This window comes from Labrus bergylta, chromosome 19 (genome assembly GCF_963930695.1).
Source record: "Labrus bergylta chromosome 19, fLabBer1.1, whole genome shotgun sequence".
Lineage (NCBI taxonomy): Eukaryota > Metazoa > Chordata > Actinopteri > Labriformes > Labridae > Labrus > Labrus bergylta.
This window is the reverse complement of record NC_089213.1, coordinates 9,456,783-9,463,059: the sequence shown is the minus strand read 5'-3', so window position 1 is coordinate 9,463,059 and position 6,277 is coordinate 9,456,783.

The following is a 6,277-nucleotide window of genomic DNA, read 5'->3' as shown; positions in this document are numbered from 1 at the left end:
ATTTCTTTTGCAACAACTTAGTACGGCACATGTGGCTAAACCTGCGAACTGACTTCCTGTTGTGCTCTTCTTGTTCTTCATTTCACATTCATTAAAGATGTTGAGATTAAAAGCCTGAAACTAATCTCTTTGAAAAATCAGCTAAAATGCAAAGATTTATTCATTACATCTTTTTAGAATAAAGTTCACATCCCCAATACTTCCCGACTGACATTACAGTGCAATTTTCCACATATAAAACAGAAACATGTTGTACATGCGCTCCTCTTTCTAGTAATTTTCCACGAGTCAGCCTCAGCTCTCTTATCATCCCACCATGGCTGCACTGCCCATGAGCCCTCTGCCCCTGCATGGAAAACCCTCATATTAAACATAGAAACAGCGAACAAACAGAGGAAACCTGCGTCTCTGAACCCTGAAAAGACTAACTATAAATATGCTGGATAGTCCAAGAACTTCACTGGTGAATAGAATTTGCACAATGCATGTGCTGCTTGATTAGCTACACCCCTGTCTTCATGTCTACAATAAATCAGAAGGATTATATTGCGGCTTTTGTCTTGTCTCTTACTCAGACGCTCATTTCCTGAGATAACATTTCACCATCTGACTGTAAATTTATTGGGTGAATAACAAAGAAAAGGGTGGATTCAAACTCCGCTCAACTCACTCAGCAACCTCCGATTTCAAGGGATTAGCGACTTCTTTTTCCAAGTTGTATTTTTGGTCCATTTTTGCCTTCATTAGGTCGGACAGCTGAAGAGAGACATGTAATGTTGGGAGGAACGAATGGGGCATGACAGGCAGCAAAAAGGCTGAGGGCAAATTCAAACCCACGGCTGCTGCGATGAGAACTACAGTGGTCAGTATGTTGGGTACGCGTCATAACCGCTAGGCGATCCAGCATCCCGAGGGCATCACAGATTATTAATAAACTCTGTGAGAGGTTTTGTGCAGCTCTCTGCACAAAGGTTTTGAGGAAAGGCAGAGCAAGCAAAAATAGTCCAGAAGAAAAGATTACTGCTCCTAATAATAATGCTACTTTTAGTTTCCAGTTAAAGAAAGGTGTATTGTAAGTGACTCCTTATAGCTCCTACAAGCATGAATGTGCACATTAGCTTTGTTAGCCCTCTCATGAAGCATGTACTTGTCAGTCATTGTCGTCAACAAGGTGATGGTTGCACAAATCTTTGCCCATAAAAACTCTGGGGAAAAAAACGACATAGGCCTAAAACTGAAAATCTATATGATAAGAGAAAGGCATTTCATAGATCTAGGTTGTTGTCTGTCTTAGCAGTAGAATTATCACCTCTACATATGCAAAATGAAACCACTGTTAATCAGAACGGGGGTGGTGAGGGGATGCACCAGCGTCGTAGCTCCATAACAGCTTTCAAGTGTATACGCTAAAGTAAAATGTTTGTAAAGCGCACAATGCGGACATATTCAGACCGAGAAGTTCCACATTTAATCCTGACAAATTGGTACAAATGTAACTTAACTTGCAACTAATTTATTTCAATGCAACAACTGAATCTATGCTGTGCATACTACACGGAAATAAAAGTGAAGTAAGTCCAAATGTTTTTGCTGGTGCTTTTGAAGATCTGAAAAGATTACATTCGTGTGATTCTTGACTTACATTGTCTTACATTCCTGTGTCATAGACTTGGCTCCACATTATTCCACTGGGAGGTTCTCTGTAAAAAAAAGAATATGACCTTCCATTCATAACCCAAATATACAAGTAAAGATGGAAAAAGGGACACAGCAAAAAAAAAAAAAAAAACACAAATGTGGTTTATATTTGGTTGAGAGAGTGAAACCACTGTCCTGATAATAGAGCCACCTACACTTTCCTTGATTCACCCTGCAGGAAAGAGACAGGAAAACAATACACTCATCTCTGTGGACACAAAGAGTGATTATACACAGCTGTATCAGGGTTTCACTCAAACAGAAGATAAGCTCATGCCAAGCAGAACTGAAAAACAGATTAAGAGTGACTCATGAGTATAACTTTCATTACTGACATTTAAAACTTCAATGAAAACATGAATTCATGTCACTGAACACCAGTTATATTCTGTCATCAAACAAGTTCATTACAAGTCATGCCAAACAAATGAATTATGCAATCATCACTATATGAACCCAACTATTGGGTCAAAGGGGGCTTAAATTAACAGTGGCGCTGAAAAGAACGCCAGAATGCAACATGCCCTATGGATTTGTAACTAGGGGCACCTTTTACATCCACAATGAACGGCTTTATCACTTTTTAATGTATGTTTAAAGGCAGGGTTTGTAATTTTCTCCAGATATAATTTTTTTTGATTTTGGTTGAAATTGTCTCTAAGTTCTGACAGAAATTAATAATTCATGTGCTCGGAAAAAGGAAATAAGAAAATCTGTCATCTGTAGCAGTTGTAAGCCTGTAAAAATGTCGACCAATGTCTGCCCCAGGATACAAAATTGATGAACCAATCATGTCTCCCTGCTCGTTCTCTATCCCGTGCGTGGACTAGCCCACACTCAAAGCGTGTCACCGATGACAAAGTTTGTACTGAGTTTGTCATTGTGAGTGAATGCTACTTTCAAAATCATGCAAATTTTTTCGAAAACTACCAACCCTTTCTTTAAGTAATGCTTTTAAAGAATGACTTTCCAATAACAATAATTAAAGGATCTTAATACAATCTCCACCACTGCATGTTTGTAATATAATGAGGCTTTACATTTCAAGCTTCAGAAGGTGTTTTCACACATGCACAAAACTCCTGAAAATGTTCCAAAATTTTAGGGCTGTGTGGCAGATGTGAACTCAAAACAGCGGACATTTTCAACCCAACTCGACCTAGTTTTTTTTTTTCTGCCATCTCCAGGGTACAGCATTCACAGATAAAAAAACTACAAATTAAAATGTTTGATGTGAAAATATGGCAAAAGAGATGTATCTTAACAACAGGAAATGTACTTTAAATAACAACATACATGGACCTATTTGTACAAAACTAGGGTTGTAGATTTTACTGTGTAAAAAAGAAAACCTGTGACACCTAATCTGCATCAGTTCAACAAAAACTTGTGGACAGAACACAAACAAGGTATTAAGTCTGGTTTCAACACGTCATCATCACCTCCCACTAATGTCATCCAGTTGGTGGAATAAGCACATCCATGTGACTTTATCACAGAATAAAGTGTGGAGGTGTCTGAGTCTGAGCACCGTGTCTGGATGATAAAACACTCACACCTCTGGAAGTCACACACCTGTGATTGTTTAGACACCTCAGTTTTCAAATTTACTCACTCCACTTTGGTGCTCCCCTGAGAATGCTGTACCACCATTGAGAAGTGGGAATGAGCCGAGTTAAAGTGAGAATGTCTCAGATAAATTAGTGAAAGTAACATTTTGAAATTACAGGAAAAAAGCGTAAATTTACTCTGGTTTTGTCTATTATCTTAATGTTTGTCGTTAAAATATGACACATTATTGTGTGGAGTGTCTGATTATGTGATGATAGAAAGGATCATTTGAATACAATATAGATTATATATTAACAAAGAGATCAGTAAAGAGACAGATCAGCTCGGTCCACATGGGGCTTCCGAGTTCGACACAAAGGGGAAGTTCCTCATTGCAGCTTTAATTGAAATAATCCCCTAATGTCTGTATGCTTCCACTAACCAGTCAAGCTGCAGTTTATATCCATAAATTTACCAAAGATAGACATTGTAACTTTAGCCTGGACAGATTAATATGTTGGAAAACAGAAAAGGTTGGTTATACCACAATCACAATCTATTGATAATGGCGTCATTCTCTCGAAAATACAAAGAAACCTTGTGTAGGAAAATCCCTCCCCAGGCTGTGATATCTTTTTACGACGATGAAATGGACGTGAGGTCACACTGAAGTTATCTTTGAACCCACAAACGCTTGCTGCTTACAGAATGCCATTTGAACGCGAAATACTTGCGTCCTTTTTAAATCTCACGGACAAGGTGAGACGCAGGGAGGCGTGATGGTGAAGCGAAGTTGTTCTTCTTCATATACACCATCAGAGGTAGTGACAGAGACGTAAGGGGGAACAAACAAGGCTATGTGTAAAATCGGAGCAGCTTTGGTCACAGCAAGGGCCACGTTCATGCAATTCTCACTGCCAGGGGGCCAAAATGTAGAATACAAAAATGATTACAACATATACCGAGTTTAAAATATTATTATGGACATATTTCTGCTTTTCATGATTTCATTTCATTTGTCATGTTTTCTTCATGTTTCCAATTAATTGGTATGTAAAAATTGACCTTGGGCCGCCAGTTGCCCACCCTTGTTCTAGAGTGTGGGTACCAAGGATCATCTTAATGTAGAAAAATTGGTTGAAACTGTCTTTATGTCTCTAGCCAGCCGCAGTATAAATGCACACTGATGGAGGAACTTACGCTACAGCACTAGTTGCCAAACCAAGATGGATAAGCTGTTAAAACACTTTTATTAGTTTATGTTTTTTAAGACGTCACAGTGACCTATGACGAACAAAATCGAATCATTTCATCCAGTGTAAGAGGAGTTTTGTGGGAAATATTATTATTATATATTTCATTTATTTCATTTTAAAGGACAGACTGCCAAACATGAAGACTGGGGACACAGCTGTCAACAACAGTGACAGTAAGACCCTGAAACCTGTTTTGGTTTTTTTGAGGCTGCTATTGACCTTGAAGCTCAAGCAGATGTTCACAAGGAAAATTACAATGTTAACCATCATGTTCGGGAACTTTCCCAAACTTATAAATGTGTGTAGGAAAAGAACAAAAGCCTTATCTGACCGACGGCCTGTCAGGTAACAGAGAGGTCATCACAGAGGTTCTCTGTGTCTGTCTGTCAGTGATGATGACACATGGTCTGTTCATGGACGCACACATGAAGCAGCGATGTGACTGTGCTGAACAAACACGGTTTTATGATGGCTGACAGAAGATTTATGCACCACAGGGTCAGTCACAGGGAGCACTACAGTAGCACACTGTCTGTTAGTGTACTATAGCATTCAAGTACTAGTGTTTGCTTGGACTTTGTAGACCAGGTATGTGCTAGAGTTGTAATACGTTAATGTTTGGAGAACTTCACCTTCCACGTATTTAGCAGACAAAGCTGTACTGTTGCAACACTTCTTTTCTTGTTCTTTTTCTTAATCATGTAAAACATTTGAGGTCATCCCTAGATTAACCTAGCATATCATAAAAACCTGTTCTCACTGCATTTGGAGAAATATAGTCACAAAATGCCAATAATAGTATTAATGAACATGAGCATAAAAATGCAAAACATCAACACTTTAATGACGTAAAATAGAACTTGATATCTGCTTGGATATCCGCTCTGACTGCAAAATATTGCCATAAAGCTTAAAGAAATTAAGTCTTTAATTTCTTCTGTAGTTTTTGAGTTTTACATGCTTTATGCTGTGATAAATTACTTTTGTAAATTTTGTAAATTTTTGTAAATTATCTTCTAACCTTGAGAAACAGTCACAGCTTTGTTGTGTTTGGTCACCAAAACCTCTTCAGTTTTTTTAAAAAGGTTGTGGATTGGGTTTGAATAGCTACAAGTACTGGCATTACATACACTCAAATCTGGAAAAAATGTGGCAAGCCACAGTGTGTTTTGAGGGGTCCTCCAGAGGGGGAAAAGGTTTGAAATTTCCATTGTGGTATCACGCAACACGTTCTATTCAGCAAAGTTGCTGCTTGTAAAAACAGAATGAAATGGGGGCGAATATGTCTTCGTTCAGCTCGTTAGTTCAGTCCCATTTTTGTTAGTTCTATGTCATGATGAAATCAGTAGTGACTGTAGCTGTGAAGCCTTCAGTGCCCCCAATCCACAAGTCCAAGAACAATATTATTTTGTCATAAGCTTCACAGGTCATTATTATTAAGGTCATTATTGACGGCAGGCTACATCATCCTTTGATATACAGAAGCTTCCTTTTGCCAACAACCCTGACCAAGCAAGATGGATTAATTCACTCTGATAAAGAAGCTTTTAAGCCTCTGGAAATAAAACATGAGCAGCCAAAGAATTTCAGTCACAAATTCCTCTGACATTCAAAGAAGCTAATGTGTTCCTGTTGTGTTTGAAAGGCCTCCAAAACCTTTTGACTGAGCAGGTGATAAAAGAATTAATACCCAGTTAAAAGCCAAGCCGTCCAATTAAGATGATCGTTGATGGAGCACTGATGGCCTATCGGTTAGGTCACGCTCAATGTAT